At 43.2% G+C, this 21,315-nt stretch overlaps 1 protein-coding gene across 1 annotated transcript in view; it reads left to right on the top strand.

Moving 5' to 3' along the window:
• Positions 1-5,147: 5,147 nt before the first annotated feature.
• LOC147124842 (receptor-type tyrosine-protein phosphatase delta-like) overlaps positions 5,148-21,315 on the top strand; it is a 921,962-nt gene continuing 905,794 nt past the window's right edge. Inside the window, exon 1 of the mRNA XM_085993952.1 lies at positions 5,148-5,184. The gene's annotated coding sequence lies outside the window, so the exon portion shown is untranslated. The remainder of the gene's footprint in view (positions 5,185-21,315) is intronic.

Genomic DNA, 21,315 nt, shown 5'->3' with positions numbered 1-21,315 from the left:
AAAAGGTCACGTTGTGTGGCTGTGGGTATCTGAAGAATCACAGCCCGAGAGATAGAGACATAACGAAAACGTTTCAATGGATGGTTAGGGCCGAGATTGACTTCAATGCTGCTAATAAACACATGGAGTTGTCACTGCCTTCATGGAGCAGCGTTTGTTAATGTTTTTACATTTCTTTCTGAACACTCACATTGCCATAAATTCTATCACAATGCATCAGCACGTCACTTGTACATGATAACATTGTGATACAATTTAGACCCAGCTATTTTTCTTCCCAAAACAAAGAACTACCAAAGACTTTCTCATGAAGATGGTGCTCCTATAAACTTTGTGCTTTAATAGCTTTCCGTCCCATATTTCAGCATTGCAATGTCCATTGTAACCTTTTCAAATCAATTCTTGTAGTGTGCTTGAACTGATTACCAACTCATACACGGTCATACAGACCAGATGAACCCAAGACTCATTCCTGCACAGTGCTGAATTAGCCACTCTCACCTGATCTACCAGTAAGAGAGCAAAAATGGCCTTAGTGGTTGTGGGCTGGGGGAGAAAAAAAATCAGCTGGGATTTACATCAGTGTTTACAAAAGAGGATACTGGAAAGGGGGTAAATCCTGAATTGGTTAAAAGTGAAATGGTATTCTAATAAATGAAAGTAAAGTGTTTGAGAAGTTATTTAAACTAAAGGAGTACAAAGTGCCAGGAACTGACAGGATACATCAAAGAATCCTGAGGGAAATAGGGACGCTGGAAATTACGGGAGAGACTTCCAATTGCCGAATATCCATTTCTCACCTCAACAATGGGCAACCAGCAGTTGAAAATCTGGTGGGGACCATTTGACCTCCTAAATCAACTTTCAGGCAAGCCTGTAAATGGAGGCTGAGTACTCACACCCAAAACAGGCAGGAGGCTGTTTAAATACGCACATTGGTGTCCTACATCTGTTGTTGGTCCCCGGGCCCCCACAAAGATCTTCCGTCGTTACGTGCCGGCCAGTTGTTTGCAGTAGCCAGTCCATTTTCCTCCTCACCAGACCAGCGAACAGCAGCAGGCTGCCTGTTTGGTATCTGCAGCTCGTCGAGAAAATGTTAATGAGGCCCCAACCTGAAAGTGGTTCTGGCCTCTCGACTGCTGCATTGGGCAGGTGCCACGGGCACACCTCCAATATCATGCCCATTCTGCACCCAACCTGAAAGACTTCCCCCTATATTTCAGGGTTCTGTTGCGTGTGGGCGTATGTTACTGGAGAGTACCCAATTTGAAAAAAGTAGAGCGAGCTAACCCGAGTAATTACAGAGCAGTTAGTTTAACATCTGTGTTAGGGCACAATTTGGAATCTTTAATTAAAGATGAAATTACTAAATCTAGATGAACAAAAAAATAACTAGAATCAACTAGAATGTATTTCAGAAAGGATTGTGCTCGACAGACCTCATAGACTTCTATGAGGAGGTGACAGATGTGGTGGATGGAGGAAACACACTGGATGTGGTACACACAGACTTACTTTGACAAGGTATCACACAGGAGACTATCGAAGAATGTTAATGAGTATGGAATTGGGGAAGGGTAGTAAATTGGATTAAAATCTGGTTAGAAAGGTAGAAACAGAGAGTAGGAGTTAAGGAAAATTTCTCAAATTGGATGGAAATGGGTAGTGTTGTCCAACAGGGTTCTGTCCTGGGATTGCTTCTGTTCGCTGTGCACATCAGTGATTTGGACACCGGGTTAGAGGGTGTGGTGTCCAAATTTGCAGATGATACGAAAATAGGAGGCATAGTAAATAATTATGAGGACCAAAGGAAGCTGCATAGGTTATTGATAAGATGGTAGAATGGGCAAAAAAGTGGTAGGACCTCGCTCCCCGACGTTAGCGCCTTAAGAGAGGTGTGTAGTGCCTGATATAGCGCTCAAATCAACTCCAGGGGCGATAGAGGCGAATATTGCAGTCGGAGGCGATAATTAGCGCTCCAAACGGGGCGATACCAAATTTCTCCCCCAAGGTGTTTAAAAAAAAAGTTATTTTACTTTGACAGAGGGAAGGCTGGGTGATGTGGAAGAACAAGACAGATTCAGGGGTTCAGATCTACAAGACATTAAAAACAAAACCTCAAGTTGACGAGGCCATAAAAAATGTCAGTGGAATACTGGGCTTATGGCAAAAGGTATGGCATATAAAAATTGAGATGCAATGAGGAATCTATAAAACCTAAGTAACACCACGGTTGGAGCACTGTGTGTAGATTTGAACTTCACACTGTAGGAAGGATGTTGAAGCAATAGAGAAAGTTAATCACAGATTCACTAAGATGCTGCCTAGTATGGGGAAATATAAATGTGAAGAAAAGCTTGAAAAACGATGACTCTTTTTGTTAGAACAGACAAGATTACCACGGTGATTTGATGGAAGTGTTTAAAATTATGTGGGGATAGGACAAGGTATATAGAAATGGACTGTTTCCAGTGATTGAAGGGTCTAGAATGAGGAGCCATTGATACAATATTGAATGTAAGAAATTTAGGACAATGAATAGGAGAAACCTTTTTTTACGCAGAGGGTTTTGAGGTTCTGGAACACATGACTGAAATTGTTGATTGAAGCAGAGACCATGTCAACATTAAAGAGTAGGTTAGATCGGTGCTTGAAGGAATAGGAGATAAAAGTATATAACAACAGGACAGGCACATAGGATTAGAACTACTACTCATAGAGGGTAAACACCAACATGGACTGACTTGGACGAACGGCCTGTTTCTGTGTTGTAATTTTTATTTCATTCCTGATTGCTATTCAGTGATTTCTCCTGGCAAATGCACTTGAACGGGCATCAGGTGACAACTGGTCTGTGATGTCTTGTAACATTTGAATAATCTGCTCACAATTACCATCTAGGCTCACACATGAAGAATGGCCACCTGGATGAATTACCTAAGGGCTGCTGTTCAGTGGAATTGTAACCCAGCATCAGTCAATGTCTTCAGGAAAGGAGGGGAGAACAGGGCAAGGTTTATTTGGGGGGTGGGGGAGGGAAGAGCTTTAGGTTTCAACATATCTCTGTGCCTGCTCAATTATCCAATAAGGAAACTTGTTTCTTTTAATCTGTCTAATGATAAGATTCAGAAATCCAGCTAATCTGATATCTATGACTACAGCTTTATCCTTGATTTTCTGGGGAATTCCATTATATTATACTGCTTTTGGGCAATTGACACTTTTTTCTTTTTTCTTACTTCGTGCTGGTTTTGAATCTACAGAGTTCAAATCGCTTTATGGCATTGCCCATGTTCCTTTTAAAGTGTAAATGTAGCTTTATTTTAAAAAGTTTGAATACTGTTTCAGTGTGTATCTTGGGCATGCAAGTAACTATGATCACTTTCAACTTATTCTGGAATACCATTATTGTCATCTTCTATTAGATTTAACTGAAATGCCTTGAACTTCATGTCTGTGCAGAAATATGTCCTGAAAAATATCAGGAAAATGTGATCTTTAAATACATGTTGCACAGATCGAGAAACGGAATCGTGTCTCTCCTAATAAATGAATATCAAACTTCTGTTTAAACCCATAGATTCTAATGTGGCATCTCATTAATGAAAAAGCTCAACTTGAAATATACAATGCATGCAGTGCTTTATGGCTAGATGGTTCCAGTGAGCACTGCAATCACTTTTCCACACCCCAGTATACATTTCCACCTCAAGCAACAAGCCATTTCTTATTCAGTTTTGAGACTTTTCCTTTTTTAAATGTTTTCAGAGTCTTGCATTGCAAAATAATGCACTATATTAATAAAATACAATATTGTAAGTTTTGATGAAAAAAGTAATGACATGGTATTGGTCAATGTACCTTATTTGTGTTTGTGGGATGTTTGAGCTTTGTGCCCTGAATATTTCTGCATTTTTGTCAGCTTCCCTTCTTGCCCTGTATTCTCTATCTCACAGTCCTTGAACTGTGCCATACAGCAGTGATGTGGGTGGAAACGTCAGTATTGTAACTCTCCGAACCTGGGGAGTGGGCATATGCTTTTCTTTAACTTCTGGCACAAGTTGTTCTTTATGTAAGAAGTAACTAGTTGCAAAATCAAGGTTTATGATATTTTATCACAATGGTTTAGAGATGAAGGGTTTGTTTCCTTTATTATAGTAAGTTAGACATAATCCAATAATCATAGGGACAACATATTAGATGGAATATGAAAGTAAGATACCTGATTCAGCCAATGATTACTTCACAGTAGGACTCAGAAGAGGAAAAAAATAAAATCTCTCTGATTTACATTTAACAAGACTAATTTATTTTTAGAAACTGAAAACAATTTTTTATCCATTTTCAAAACCAATTCATGTGAGCATAGGACATGGCCTTGGAGATGTTTGGAAAACAGTATTTTAAAGATTTCTGCATTTTATTTTGTATTACAGAAGGTAATTTATTCCAATCCTGCATTGTAGATAACAGATAGATTGTACTCTGGTCAGTCTTAATGTAACGTAGATGACAGATTTTACTTAGTGTATCTCTGGTGTTCACTCAGCCTGTTGTTGGAACTCTTAAAAACATAAGAACATAAGAAATAGGAGCAGGAATCGGCCACTTGGCCCTTCGAGCCTGCTCCGCCATTCAATAAGATCATGGCTGATCTTGGGCTCAAAGCCACTTCCCTGCCCACTCCCCATAACCCTTCACTCCCTTATCTTGCAAAAATCTGTCAATCTCCACCTTAAATGTATTTAATGACCCAGCCTCCACGGCTCTCTGGGGCAGAGAATTCCACAGATTTACGATCCTCTGAGAGAAGAAATTCTTCCTCATCTCAGTTCTAAAAGGGCGACCCTTTATTCTGAAACTGTGGCCCCCGAGTTCTAGATTTCCCCATGAGGGGAAATATCCTCTCTGCATCTACCTTGTCGAGCCCCGTCGGTATCTTATATGTTTCAATAAGATCACCTAACAGTCTTAAAGGGGTATAAGCTGGTGCCATGCCACACTACACTTTGCTATAGCAGTGCAATTTATTTTGACCTGAAAGAATACGGTGTTGTATCTATTTATAAGTAAACAATGATTAATATGGTCGATTAAGTTTCAATTTTTTTCAAATGATAACTTTATTGTCCAATTTTTCAATTGTTTGCAGGTCATTATGGCTGAATTTCGCTTCACCCTGAGGTACAGTACATCCAATTTAACTAAATCAAAAATGTTATAAGAAATGTAATGTATGTTTAACAGGCAACTATTCCCTTCTCTTACAAAGTGCAATGAGTTATTTTTTGTCTTCAAGCAATGAACCTGAGTCCTGAGAATTGCATTTTATCGATTGTTACTTGAAATTATTTTATTGTTTCCACCTGTCTTAAATGAAACAGGTTTTTTCTTCACCACCCCCCATTTTGTTTAGTTCTGTCCTTTTCCCCTCTCCTTTCGTCTCCTGTCCTGAAGCTTGCTCAAGGATACAGTTCTATAGGTACCAGCACCCTTGTAGGTGGCCATTCTGCGTGCGTACACTTGGATAGTGAGTGTCGGCAGGCTATTTGGATGGCGTATTAAAGCTAGGCCTGAAGCTAACCTTTTCCAACAAGGCTGATAGGATAGCCATCAGGAATGGTAGCCTGGGCTGATTTTACCCTCCCGAGAGCTCAGAGGCCCTCCGCAATGCCTGAGATTTGATAGCTCAGCACAGACTGTTGACCAAAACACGAAACCTTCAGTGGTCTATAAGGCTCATTAATTACCACACTGTTGATGCATTTACCCATGAAGCCATCAGAGGAGCTGCAAAGTGAATTATTAACAATGATTTCTTCTTTATTGTAAACTGAGGAGCACAATTTTCACATGAAATATACTTATTTTAAGCCAGTCAGAAATAACATTTAACTTATCAGATAATTGTACGCCATTGTATGCATATTGTACAGTTGTACACAAGATCACTTATGTAAAGCAATCATATCTTCCTGCTTCTGCTGTAAAATTATTTTTCTAAATATTATCTGAAAAATTATGTCTAAAATTCTCAGTGATGTGTTTTGTGTCCCTTGTGCTCACTAACAAGTATTACCCATGTTAGCAAGTAGAACCTGCATTTATTTCCACAATTTGAATACAAGTAACACTGCATAGGACCACTAACTAATTCAACATGAACTTTCTCACTCATTTCTATGTAGATTGTGGAGTCCTGCTCTACACAATAGATTGGATTGAGCTAAAAGAATCTGCTAATGACCACATTTGATTTGGGGAAAACTAAGGCTTAGTAAAGGTTTGCTTTATATCTGGATCCTGTATAGATTAGATTGGGCATATCCAATTTCCATATATGTGGAACTGACTATATCCATCTGTGTACATTAAGTTGCTGAGGAATGTAACATATCTTCATAGATCAATATAATCCCACCTCAGTTGTTGAGGACAGACACTCTGCAATCTCATCTATTTGCTGGCTACTGTAAATCTCTACAGATGTAGAACTCTGTTGTTCAGCACTAGATTAGAGTTATTTTATTGCCAGTGTCAGATATTAGTCTGGTGTTCTGTGATTCTTAGTATGATACCATAAATATTATATCCATTTACCCCTCCTGCACAACAGTTAATTGTGTTCCTTTAATATCTTTCTTATCTGTTTTCTCAGATTATGCAAAATACCTTTCTTATTATAGGGTTGTCACTGGCAGGATTATCTTAGATAATCCATAAGGATAAGTGTCACACTTTCTAACAAACCAGTGAAATCTTTGCTATTACACATTTATAACCCTTATTTATATTATAATTTCTTATTCTCCAGCTAAATTTAACATTTGAATGTAGTACTTTTTAACATAGCATTGACCTCTTAGCACTGTCAAGTTCAGTGATTAGCTTAGAGTGTAATAATATATTATTATAGAACTCCGATCCTTCTGTAAAGTTTCTTTGCTGCTCGTTTAGTGTGTAATACCTGTAGTAATATTTCAGATTCCATTTCTGAGTGAGTGCTGACTGACCATGTGAACAAATGTGAGTTGATCAGAGAGAGCCAACATGGTGAGGGTAAGTCATGTCTGACTAACCTAGTTGAATATTTTGAGGAGGTCACTAATGAGGTGAATAAGGGAGTGCGTCTATGGATATTATCTGTATGGATTTCCAGGAGACATTCGATAAGGTGCCACACAAGAGATTATTAGCAACAATGAGTGTGCGCAAAATTTAAGGTAGCCTTTTGAATTGGTTTGGAAATTGGTTGGGAGGTAGGAAACAGAGAGTGGGAATAAATGGTAGGTACTTTGATTGGTGGGACCTGACAAGTGGTGTTCTCCAGGGATCTGCTCTGGGCCTCAACTTTTCACCATATTTATTAATGACTTGGATAAGTCATATCCAAGTTTGCACATGACACTAAGTTAGGAGGGACAGTAAATAGTGCAGATGGGAGCAGAAATTTGCAAATGGACATAAACAGTTTAAGTGAGTTGGCAAAGCATTGGCAAATGGAGTTCAATGTGGGCAAGAGTGAGGTCATCCACTTTGGACACAAGAAAGATAAATCAGTGTATTTCTAAATGGTGAGAGATGAGGAACTGTGGAGGAGCAAAGAGATCTGGGAGTCCAAGTACACAAATCGCTAAAAGCTAGCGGACAGGTACAAAAATAATCAAAATGGCTAATGAATATTGGCCTTAATCTCAAGGGGGCTGGAATACAAAGGGGAGGAAGTGATGCTTTTTATGCAAGTGCAGTACTAGGTTGTGCATACAAGGCAAATTAAATGTCGTGAAATGGAATCTGAAATATTACTACAGGTTATTTACACACTAAATGAACAGCAAAGAAGCTTTACAGAAGGACTGGAGTTCTATAATAATACATTATAACAGTATGGCTCCTAAATATCTGTGGAAGGTGTTAATTCAGAAGTGCATTTAGTAGTTATTTGCAACATCCTCGTTAGATAAATTCCTCTGGAGCAACTAATTGTTTTAATATTATTATGGCGATAAACGGATTCTGGTAGTAAAGTATTCTAATTGGATCTGTAGCTTTAATTCTTATATACTCCAAGCAAAGGATCAGAAAGTCAGTCTCACTTTAAAGATACAATTGGGTAAAAATCAATTAAAATCTGTTTAATTTTGAACTAAATCTAGGTCGTCAACAAAATTTCCCATCACCTTCACCTCTTCCAATAGCACTCTAAATCCTATGGTTCTCCTTGCTAACCTAAACATGCATTAAGGTATCTCTCCCAAAGTATATGCTCTAATATTAATCTAATGGTGCTGATAAGATTGGATCAATTCTTAAGTCTAGATCGATCAGAATTTGGCCAGTTAAGGGAGGTTCAAAACCATATTTTTTTAAAGGTTCATCATAATTGTTTAGGCAAAATTATGAGAATTTGTCATTTTTGAAAATCTTAGTTAAACTTTAGTAAATAAAATGATGTGATATTCAGGTGCAATCCAAATTTCAGCCCCCCATTTGTGTTGATTTAGCCAATCTTACATGAGTAATGGTTCTGGCACTATAACTGGCCTAGAATGGGGTAAAATCAGCCAGGATTCATATTCCTGATCATAGTCTCGTTTATGTGTGAATATTGGATGAGGACTGGAATAGACCTCAACTGTGATTTCCACTCCCGCATGGTTAACTAGACTGCCAACACTCACTGTCCAGCACATACTTGTGCCTACAGGAGAGTAAGGGGAGAAAATTTGGGGAAAAACAGTTTGCTTAGTCTTGCCTATCATGCGATACTATATTAGTGATATGATGATGAGATTGAAACAATTGTAATAGAAATTGTTATGCAGCAGTTAAAATTTCAAGTCAACCTCAGGAGAACAACACAATTAAGTTCTCAAACACTTATTAGGGTAAAGGTCATTGTGTCATACTAGGGAGGGGAAACCGTCAGTTTCATCTGATGTTGAACATGAATTCAGATAAAATTGGAACGTCGACACTGAAGTTTGACTTACTGTCAGGGGACCTTTGGAACATCTGCTGCAAATGAAGCTTTCCTACATTGCAACAGTGACTATACTTCAAAAGCACTTCATTGGCTGTAAAGCACATTGGGATGACCCGAAGTTGTGAAAGGTGCTATATAAATGCAAGTTCTTTTTTCTTTCTTGAAACCTGAAGCAAGCCATTAGCAGTGGAGCTGAAGTGGAGGGTATTATTTGGCTAGCTGCAGGCTTAAGATTGGAGATCCACTTTTGCCTTTCACATTTTTCTTGCAGTTGGAGGTGGCAGCCAGAGAACACCAAGCAGTTGCTCAAGCTTCCAGCCTGAGATGCTCCTTTGCCATTAGGGGTTTCTGAATGGGGTCAGCAGCCAGGGATATAGAGGTTAGGTTAACCCTGGTCTACCAAGGGCTATCAACTAAATGTTTGCATTTCTTCAACAAAAAAACATGGCTGTCACATAAAGAAGGCAGCATGGCTGCTTTTTGGATAACGACCCTAGACAGCAGCAACAACAACTGGCATTTACACAGTACCTTTAATGTAGAAAAAGTCGATTGGGCTTGTATTCGCTAGAAGCATGAGAGGGGATCTCATTGAAACTTATAAAATTCTAACAGGACTAGACAGACTAGATGCAGGAAGGATGTTCCCGATGGCGGGGGAGTCCAGAACCAGGGGTCACAGTCTAAGGATAAGGGGTAATCCATTTAGGACTGAGATGAGGAGGAATTTCTTCACCCAGAGAGTGGAGAACCTGTGGAATTCTCTACCACAGAAGGCAGTTGAGGCCAATTAATTAAATATATTCAAGAAGGAGTTAGATATATTTCTTAAGGCTAAGGGGATCAAGGGATATGGGGAGAAAGCAGGGAAAGGGTACTGAATTTGGATGATCAGCTATGATCTCATTAAATGGCGGAACAGGCTCGAGGGGCTGAATGGCCTACTCCTGCTCTTATCTTCTATGTCTCTATGTAAGATGCTTTACGGAGGGGTGGAGTGGGGAAAGAAAATAAACCGGAATGGACTGGCAATGAGGCAAGCCATGGACAGATTTGGAGGGGGATGCAAAAGCATTGTCGAAAAGATGGGTTTTGAGAAAGTTTTCAAAGACAGAGAAGAGCCTTACAGAGATGTGAAGGGTGTTAGGGAGAGAGTTCTAGATAGTAAGGTCAGGTTGGATAATGATTCTGCCACAATGGTGGGGCAAAGGGAAGGAGGATGCACAAAACACCAGATTCGGAGGACCGAATGGTGCATAACGATGTTTCTGTGATCAGATACTAGCTGAACATTACTTGAGTGCAAACACATTCTGTATGAAAGCCATGGGGTTGCTATGAGGATCCCAGATGTCCACTTAAGTACACTAAGCACTTTGCCTCATTTTTTTATGGAGGTGGATATTGGCATTGTAGAACCACTAGAGAGAGATGTGTTGAACTGTTAGTATTGCGACAAAATACAAGAAGACGTTAATAAACTTGCAGAATGGGTGTGTAATTGGCAAATAAACTTAAACATAGATAAGTGTGAGGTGGTACATTTTGGTAGGAAGAGTAAGGAGGCCACATTTGGAAAAAACAGTGTCTAAATGGGGTAGATGAGCAGAGGGATCTGGGAGTACAGATACACAAATCACTAAAAGCGTTGCAGATTAATAAGGCCATAAAAAGGCAAACAAAGCAATGAGGTTCATTTCTACAGGGACAGAGTTGAAAAGCAGAGAAGTTATGTTAAACTTGTATAGAACCTTGGTTAGTCCACACTTGGAGTACTGTGCCCAGTTCTGGTCTCCATTTTATAATTAGCATAGATGCATTTAAGGTAAAGCTAGATGAGCACATGAGGGAGACACAAATAGAAGGATATGCTGATAAGGGTTAGATGAAGAGGGATGGGAGGAGGCTCGTGTGGAGCATAAACACCAGCATGGCCCAGTTGGGTCGAATGGCCTGTTTCTGTGCTGTAGACTCTGTGTAAATCTCTGCCACCATGCAGTTGAGTGTACGCTCTGTGCCCTGTCTAGCTGATGGCTCCTTTCCACATGAAGAGTGATGAAGTTGTTGCCCCTTGCAGATGTATCATTTGTTATTTGCCTGATACATATTTGCAAAGCAGACTGTCTGATGTGGCAGATATCCCCTCTGGTGGCTTGGAAGGATCTGCTGCCAGGTACTCTGACTGCCATTATCTGACTATAGACACCCATAACACTATGCTAACTGGAAGTTATTTTTGCACTGTACACTGTATTAGTTGTTTACTGTTGTTGGGTATGATTTATATCTATGGCCAATAAGCTATACTTAGTGAATACTGATTTATTTGTTGTGTTCTGGTATATATTATTCCCTAGATAGTTATAAGTCCAGTAACTCAATCCCATACTCAGATTGTGTATTATATAGAGATTGAAAAGGTGTTGATTATACCTTATTTAAAGCCTGTCAAAGACTTTATCCTACTTTATTCTAACTCAATGAGTATCTGTGCTGAGCAGAGTCTGAAACATGCAGGGAGTGCTGGTTATATCATTCTGTGGTTAGATGTACAAAGTCACTTTCTATACTATTTAAATGCCGAGGAGTGTAAATTCTGTAGCTCAGTAGCTGAGATTGAATGTGACTACTGGTTACTTAAGTATAAGAAAAGGCAAAATAAGAAAGGCCATTTAATGCACTGAGCCCATTTCTTCCCCATACCATGTAAATCTGCTTTATCTTGGGCCATATCGAACCCATTTAACTTCCTGAGGATATCTTATTCTCTTGGTTGATTTAAATCCTTCAGTTTGGTGAATTTCTGTATTGTGTAGATTTTGAGACTGAAAGAAAGAAAGATTTGCATTTCTATAGCGCCTTTCACAACCTCAGGTTGTCCCAAAGCGCTTTACAGCCAATGAAGTACTTTTTGAAGTGTAGTCACTGTTGTAATATAGGAAACGCGGCAGCCAATTTTCGCACAGCAAGCCCCTACAAACAGTAATGTGATAATGACCAGATAATCTGATTTTTTTTTTGGTGATGTTGATTAAGAAGGATGCTGGTTATATCACATGGCCCATTTATAGCATGAATAGGTTGTTAATTAAACTGTTGAAATAGGAGGCAGAGATGATCTGTAAATCTGGCAATTTTGTTGCCCTTGAGATATTGAAGGAAGCATCTTATTTGTCAATCACTTTGGCTTTGTCTTATTTGGTCATATATACAACCTATAGTTAGGCCTTTGACAGGATAACCATTGAAGTGCTAATCGCTATTTGTACATGTGATGGAAGCAGAGTTCTGACATACTTTAAACAGAAAAAATAATCTTTTATATCTTTTTAATATGGCATTAAATGGACAGAATATTATGATTTTCAGGTTGCTGTATTTTTTTATTCATGTCCTTTGTTTTGGAATCTGGGGGTAGCCAAAGACACAATATTATTCAGAAATTGTTTCCACAGTTTCAATAAGACAAACTGGCTACATCAGTGCAGGTAGGTTTTTTGACATGTATGTTAGCCAGGATACAATCACTTTGCTGCATAACTGTTGTATCAAAGATTCAGTTCAAAAGTTCATGAAAGGAATTGCTGCAAAATCAGGTCTTTTTGTTGTTTTGAAAAAGTTTATTGCACTGATATTATACTGCCATCTGTTTCTACCAGTGTCTTTCATATAAATCAATGTAATTATTAGTTTTAGCCAGAACCTAACAGTCTAATGGTATGTTTACCACCTTTCGGACTGGATAGAAGAACACAGTGGGAACCCACAAAGTGTCCAGTGAAGAGCACTGTGTAAAAGAATAATTGTTCATTCTGTGGCGTGCAACCCCATTCATGCCACGTAAAATATTGTGGGAGAAAAATTTGGTTGGTTAGCGCCTCCTGTTAGTGCCTTCGGGGGTGCTAATGGGACGCCAACAACTGATTTTAGCGCTGCCTACGAAATTGACCTGGCAGTTTGCGGTGGCTCTAAACACTACCACCATGATCTCCTGCGCCTGGAGATCGTGACTTCATCGAAGCGCGCATCACCCCGGTAGCGCCCCGGACCGGAAATTGATTCTTGCCCCCTGCCTCAGCACCTGGGGCTAGGAACAACAGGTAGAGGGGGATGGTTTGCAGTCAGCTGGGAGCTGGGGGAGCCCTATTTAAAGGCGTGCACTTCCTGCTTTTTCCTGTCGGCAATCAATTCTGCATACGCAGGTTGAGAGAGGGAGAGAGGCGTCTGGAGACATTTAACGCTGTCTTACTTGAAGGAGTTTTGTTCATCAGCAAGACTTTTCAGGTTCCCATTTCTGTAAGCTTTATTACAACCACATTTTTGAAGATTTAATGGGGGCTGTACTGGCATGGGGCCTCGCCATCCAGCTTCACTGTCGGAGGCGGAGAGAGAGAGGGGAAAACATGGCCAGAGGGAGGAGAGCCAACAGGGCTCTCCACAGGAGACCTTACTCTCCCAGGGTATTCTGGGAGCAATTCTCATATATCCATCTGTCTGAGGAGCAGTGTTTTAGAAGGCTCTGCTTCAGCAAGGAGGTGGTCACAGAGCTCTGCCACCTCCTGCAGCCAGAGTTCCAGCCTCAGCTCAGGACCAGGACATCTCTGTCGGTGGCAGTGAAGATGACAGTGGCTCTCAATTTCTAGGCCAGCAGCTCCTTCCAGCCTTCAACGGGGGATATTGTGAACATCTCCCAGTTTGCTGTCCTTTGCTGCATCTGGGAGGTCACAAATGCTCTCTACAAAAGGAGAAGGGGGTACATCCATGTCCCGAGACAAACATCGTGAACGTGCATGTGGCTTCGCTAGGATAGTGGGCTTCCCCATGGTTCAGGGCGCCATTGATTGCACGCACGTGGCATTGCGGGCACCTCGTGAAAATGTAGAGGTTTTCCGTAACTGCAAAGGCTTCCACTCTCTCAACGTGCAGTTGGTGTGTGACCACAGACAGCACATCCTCGCTGTCAATGCCCGCTATCCTGGCAGCAACCACGATGCATTCATCCTGCGCCAGACTGATGTCCCAGGCCTGTTCCAACCACCACATCACCCCTGTGGCTGGCTCCTCGGGAACAAGGGTTATTCACTCTGCACCTGGCTGATGACACCGCTCTGTAACCCTAACACTTCTGCTGAGCTCGCCTACAATGAGAGCCATAGCGCCACTAGGAACCTCATCGAACAGACTATCAGCATGCTGAAGCAATGGTTCTGGTGTCTTGACCACTCTGGAGGAGCCCTGCAGTACTCCCCTGATCGAGTATTGGTTTTCATTGTTATGTGCTGCATGCTTCACAACCTCGCCATTCTGAGGACCCAGCCATTGCCACCAGGGATTGGTGGACCACCTCAGGAGGAGGAAGAGGGAGAGGAGGAGGAGGCGGAGGAGGAGGATGAAGAGGAGGATGAGCAGCAACAACTTGGGAGGGAGGTGCTCAATGTTGCTTCTGCAAGGGCCATTCGTGAACGCCTCAGAAGACACCGCTTCAGATGAATGACAGAGAAGATGGCTTTAGGGATGAACAAGCACATCATTACAGCCATCCCACAGCCCCTATTACCGGGCAAAGCTCCAATGAGTAACAAGAGGAAATTTGTAATGTTTCAATAAAAAACATTATTTTTCTGAACAACTGTGTCTTATTAAGCACAACCAATAACCAACAAACACAACAATTCATTAACAAACAAAACTGGTTCTTACCACATTGAAATAAGTCTTACACATCCAACTTTGGCACAAACACTCCCCCCATATGGTCGAAATATTTTAGTTATTCACTCTTCTTCAATGATCCCTCCACTTTGCACTTCTTCCATCCCACTCGACTGCTCCTCTGTAATGTGGCCCCAGTGGCTGCAGCAAGGCTGGCGGAAGGCTGCTGAGTCTGGGAGCCAGAAACTGCAGATGGCCTTGCAGGACATCCTCGACCAGCTCTGGGCCTGGAGGGCCCGGCTGCAGCCTGCACCAACGCTGCCTGGGTGGCAGCAGTCTGGGCTGGCTGGGTTAAAGGCTGTGGCATGTGCAATGGTGGAGTGGCAGTGGTGGCAGCAGGAATGCTGTCATCCTGAGAGAGGACAGCACCTTCCTGCTCAACCGACACACTGCCACTCCCACATGGCAGAACCACAGCATCTAGAGCAATCTGCTTGAGAACAGATTGCTGACCTGCTGCAGCACCGTGAGATCCCCGGTGGACAGTGGCCGACCCAGCTACAATGGCAGCAGTTAGTGCTTGCGTGGCATCAATCTGAGACTGCATCAGAGCAGCCTGAGACTGGATGGCACCAAACAATGACTCGATTCCAACACTAAGCCGTTGCGTTGCCTCGGCCTGTGCTGCAATAGATGCTGCCACCTCACCCATTACACGCAGCATGGGGTCTGGTCCCCATGGTCTCCCTGCAATTCAACCATCCTCTGCAACGAGGCAAGGATGGGCTCAAGGGTTTGCGCGCAGATGACAGCTGTGCTGGCGGCGGACTCCTCCACATTCCTAGCCAGTGCATCCATGCTGTCGGGCACCCTTGCCATTGCACCCATGAGCTCAGTGTGCATGCTCATTGCATGAGTATTCATCGTCGCGATATCAAGGTCCTCACCCGAGTCCTGTGCAGCAGAACTCATCCTCCGGGGAGATGGCCCCCGAGCTTCCCTTCCCCCATGGCATTGCTGCAGCCCGCAGGGTCCCGGAGCTTCACTCACATCAGAGCCATTTCCTCTGCTTCCACTCCAGTGGCCCCAGTATGGCCCCAGTATGTCGGCCTCGGGAGACGCAGGCAGTGAGGCTCCGGCTTGGTGTTCCTGATCCTCTCCCGCGTCGCTGCCACTGGGAGGCTGAGGGACAGGCTGGTCAGATGGTGGCTCACTATCTGAAAGCAGGAAGGTACAAGAGTGGCTTTAATGTGAGGGCAGGGGGGCAGGAAGGGAGCAAGGAATGGAGACAGTATAGTTAGATGGAAAGCGGGAAGGGCATAGTTGTTGGGTGAGTGTTGGGGATTTGGCAGTTTATACCGTCTGTGAACAGAGTGAGGTTGAGATGGTGGGATGTAGAGGTTTTTCAAGCATCGACTCACCCTGACCACCCAAGTGAGTTTGTTGAACTTCTTGCAGCATTGGGTGTGAGTCCTTTGGACCAGGCTTCCGGACGATACGTAATGGGCCACCTCCCTCCACACCCTTGTGAACTCCCGGGGCAATGGCCTCCTGTCAGTGTCTGGAAACAGCACTGCCCATCGGTGTCCCACAGCCACAACCAGAGCCTCCAATGCCTGGTCGCTGAACCGGCGAGCTCTCTCCCTGGGCCTCTGAGCAGCCATGAGATTCCTGGTTGAAGATTTGCACCTCCTTGCAGGCCCAGGTCAAAAGCAGCAATGATCAGGGTGAGGCTGTGCAGCATGATGGACCCTCCCCTTTAAGAACTGGCCGGCGCCAGTCTGTCTGAGTACAGGGTTATTGATAGCGTCTGAGTTTGAGTAGCGCTCTGAGGTAGCGTCCCGTTCCCCAATGTTAGCACCCTAAGAGAAGTGTGTAGCACTTGATTTAGCACGCCACCACCTCCAGGGGCGCTGGAGTCGAATTTCCCGGTCCCTGCTGACAATTTGCACCGGGTGCTAAATTTTGCACCCGGCCGATATTAGCACCCCAAAATGGTCGATACCGATATTAGCACCCCAAAATGGTCGATACCGATATTAGCACCCCAAAATGGTCGATACCGATATTAGCACCCCAAAATGGTCGATACCGATATTAGCACCCCAAAATGGTCGATACCGATATTAGCACCCCAAAATGGTCGATACCGAATTTTTCCCCCTGTGAGTTTTAGTTTGTAAGAAATGCAAGTCTGCTTATGGAAAGTGACTTTTTGCGATGAGCATGAGATAAATATGTTGGGAGAAAGCCCAAATTGTAACAGTGCACATTCTCCTCCTTTTGTCTAACCTCTGCAGTGATTAGTTTCTGAAAATGTTGAATGACAAACATTCTAAATTGCCATTGAAGAAATTCCCAGAACACTTCTAAATTGGCATGTTCTTGGAATAAATGTGTTTGTGCAACGATGTTACAGTTAACCTTGAAACGGATTCAACCTGTTAGACTTTGAAGCTCGTCGGCACATTGGTACTCAAAATGCATCTGATCAATTTTCCTGTGTGTGTCAATAACAGCAACAACTTGTATTTATATAGCGCCTTTAACAGAATAAAATATCCCAAGGCGCTTCACAGGAGCGATTATCAAACAAAATTTGACACCGAGCCACATAAGGAGATATTAGGGCAGATGACCAAAAGCTTGGTCAAAGAGGTTGGTTTTAAGGAGCGTCTTAAAGAGGAATAAACTTCAATGGACCTGATGGCCTTTTCTTATGATCTTGCTGACCCACTTGTGGGATGAATTTCCAGGCATTAGAATTGCAAATCAGAATTCTGTCTTCATTCCACAAGCCTCTATAAACAGAAGTGGCATTAAAAGAAAAGGCAACAATAGTCAAAGTGACATAATTATCACCATTTTGAGTGGCTTAAGCCCATCTACTTCGATTTGTAGTGCAGTGGTTTTCGGCATCACTTAACATGTGTGGAGTTGCCCGGCACTTTAGGAAACTTTCTGGAACAAAAGCATAGTTCGGAAATCTTTTTTTCAAAATAAACGTGGCTGGGGCATGTGCAGTTGTTTTGAAAAGCTTCCATTTTGATGTTTGACAATTTCTCGACTTACTGGGGAAGCTTGGTACAGCCAAAAGGTGCCAAAGCCACCTCACTGTCTGTATTGGGGAATGGAATAGCTTCAAACACTGAGGGCTGCGGTGCACGTGTATTTCTGCCACCCTATTTGCCCTCCCTATTGCCAAAGACATGTTTAGTGCACATAGAGCAATTTTAGCAAAATATATTTTAGCTTGTCCGACATCCAGTTTTGGGTGAGCAGAAATGACCTCCAATTAAATATTGGGAAGACTGCGGCCATTGTCTTCGGTCCCCACCACATACTCTGTTCCCTACTGACTCCATCCCTTCCCCTGGCCATTGCCTGAGGCTGAACCAGACTGTTCGCAACCTTGGCATCATATTTGGTGGCCTACTTTCACCTCCCTAACATTGCCCATCTCTGCCCCTGCCTCATCCCATCTGCTGCTGAAACCCTCATTCATACCTTTGTTACGTCCAAACTCGACTATTCCAATACTCTCCTGGCCGGCCTCCCACCTACCACCGTCCATAAACTTGAGCTCATCCAAAACTCTGTTGCCCGTGTCTTAACTCACACCCAGTCCCGCTCAACCATCACCCCTGTGCTCGCTGACCTACATTGGCATCCGGTCCGGCAACGACTCGATTTCAAAATTCTCATCCTTGTATTAAAATCTCTCCATGACCTCGCCCCTCCCTATCTCTGTAATCTCCTCCAGCCCTACAACCCTCCAAGATCTCTGTGTACCTCCAATTCGGGCCTCTTGTGTATCCCCGATTTCCTTCGCACCACTATTGCCGTCCGTGCCTTCAGCCATCTAGGCCTTAAGCTCTGTAATTCCCTCCTTAAACCTCTCTGCCTCTCTATCCCTCACACCCTCCTATTTATCATCTACTTACTGCCCCTCAGCGACATCATCCGAAAACAAAACGTTAGTTTCCACATGTACACTGACGATGCCCAGCTCTACCTCACCACCATCTCTCTTGACCCCTCCCCTGTCTCTGATTTGTCATGCTGCTTGTCCGATGAGCAGAAATTTCCTCCAACTAAATATTGGGAAGACCAAAGCCAATGGCCCAGAAATTCGGGTCTCCACGGGTGAGTATGCACGGGGTACTCACCCGTACGCCCAATGGAAGTGCCAGTTTCCTGCATGCACTGCGCATGCGCGGGAAACCGGCACTTCTGTTCCCCTGAAAGCAGGGGTTAAGAGGTCGAACACGTGCGCGGGAGAGGCTGCGCGTGCGCATCAAACGTAGGTTTTTTTTGCAGGTTTTCCCGGGAGGGTAAGTCTCCAGAAGTTACACATTTAAAAAGCAGGCGTAAGGCCTGCTTTTTACAAGGTAAGTGGTGAATTAATTAAAATTAAAACATTTTTTCCTCAGGTTTATTATTTTTTAAATACTTTAAAGCAAGGTAAGTTTATTTTCAGCCCCGTTAGAAAATAAAATTATTTTTTTCAAAAATTTAAATTATTGTTTAAATAGTTATTTCATGTAATTTATAGTTTATTTAAAAAATGTGATTTAAAAAAAATTTATTTGAAGATTTAGTGATGTTTTGGGGCCCGTAGTATTTATAAGTTTTGACAGCTCTTCCTGTCAAACTTATGAATGGAGCATTCCCTGCTCCGATTGGCTCTCCATGGCCCACGTGATCCCAAGGGACGCATTCAATTAACTGTGCCCCTGGGATACGCAAGCACTGTGCGCCGGCAGTTGGAGGAGGCCCAGGATCGGAATTCCACGGGGGCCCACAGCACAACAGCCGGCGCGCTCGGTAAGTGCAGGTCGGGGGCTTACACCCACGGGAAGCCCCCGACCCGAATTTCTGGGCCATTGTCTTCGGTCCTGGCCGCAAACTCCATTCCATAGCCACCGACTCCGTCCCTCTCCCTGGCCACTATCTGAGGCTGAACTAGACCATTCGCAACCACGGCGTCCTATTTGACCCTGAGATGAGCTTCCAACAATATATCCGCTCCATCACCAAAACCACCGACTTCAACCTCTGTCACTTCACCCGTCTCCAACCCTGCCTCAGCTTATCTGCTGCTGAAACCCTCATCCATGCCTTTGTTGCCTCTAGACTTAACTATTCCAACACACTCCTGGCCGGCCTCCCACGTTCTACCCTCCGTAAACTTGAGCTCATCCAAAACACTGCTGCCCGTGTCCTAACTCGCACCAAGTCCCGTTCATCCATCACCCCTTTGCTTGCTGACCTACATTGGCTCCCAGTCCGGCAATCCCTCGATTTTAAAATTCTCATCCTTGTTTTCAAATCCCTCCATTGCCTCGCCCCTCCCTATCCCTATTCTTGATAAGATTACTTAAGCAGTTTAAGTAAAGGGGAAAAGTTAAATATTTGGGATTCTGTTGGTTTAAGAAGAGTAAAACAAGGTTACACTGCAGTAGGAGTAAATTGGCACAGCAGGCAGTGGAAACCAGTTTTCTAACCAATCAGCAGGGGTGACTCATTTGGCTGTAAACAAACAAACAGTATAAAAAGACCAGTCCTAGTGCGAGTCATCAAAGAGTGCTGTGAGTTTGGGTAAGTGTGAGTTAGGGGAAGTGGGGTGTTAGGTGCTCTTTTCAAACTTTAACTCTGTGGGTTGTAGTTAATAAGGCCTTTCTGGTGCAGAGTGACTGTTGGTAAACCATTTAACTGGTGTAACTAGAGGGATTGATTTAATTTAAATCCAATTAATTAAAGGGGATACTAGCATCTAAAATCGGGCAGAGGGTGTCCATAACTAACAATAAAAAATTTAATTAATTAAATAGAATGGAGCAGGTGATGTGTTACTGTTGCGAGATGTGGGAGCCGGTGAACCCCATTGAGGCTCATGGTGATTACGTCTGTGACAAGTGTCTGCTGCTACAGGAACTCCAGCTCCGTGTTGATGAGCTGGAGTCTGAGCTTCAGACACTGCGACACATCAGGGAGGGGAAGAAGTACCTGGACTCTATGTATCAGGAGGTGGTCACACCTATGAAGTTAATTAATTCAGATGTAGCCCATGGTCAGGGACAGGACGGTGTGACTACGAATGAGGCAGGTACAGGGATCCAGGAGGTAGAGCTGGAGCAGCCGCAGCCCTTGCTCTTGTCCAACAGGTTTGAGGTTCTTACTCCCTGTGGGGACAGGAGCAGGGACTGCAGGGAGGATGAGCAACCTGGCCACAGCACCGTGGAACGGGGGGCCATTCAAGAGGGGGGAGTAAATAGAAATGTTGTAGTGGTAGGGGATAGTATTATTAGGGGGATAGATAGAGTTCTCTGCAGCCGAGAGCGAGAGTCCCGAAGGCTGTGTTGCCTACCCGGTGCCAGGGTTAAGGACATCTCCTCTGGGCTGGAAAGAAACTTGCAGTGGGAGGGGGTGGATCCAGTTGTCATGGTCCATGTTGGTACAAACGACGTAGATAGGACTAGGAAGCCGGTTCTGTTAAAGTAGGATGAGCAGCTAGGGGTCAAATTAAAAAACAGAACCTCAAGGGTAATAATCTCTGGATTATTACCTGAGCCACGAGCGAATTTGGCTAGGACAAATAAAATTAGAGAGTTAAATGCGTGGCTCAAAGACTGGTGTGGGAGAAATGGGTTTTGCTTCCTGGGACACTGGCACCA

Source organism: Somniosus microcephalus, chromosome 1, assembly GCF_052327205.1.
Source record: "Somniosus microcephalus isolate GS21.2 chromosome 1, FLI_Smic_1.0, whole genome shotgun sequence".
In the NCBI taxonomy this organism is placed as follows: Eukaryota; Metazoa; Chordata; class Chondrichthyes; order Squaliformes; family Somniosidae; genus Somniosus; species Somniosus microcephalus.
This window is presented reverse-complemented; position numbering and strand designations above follow the sequence as displayed.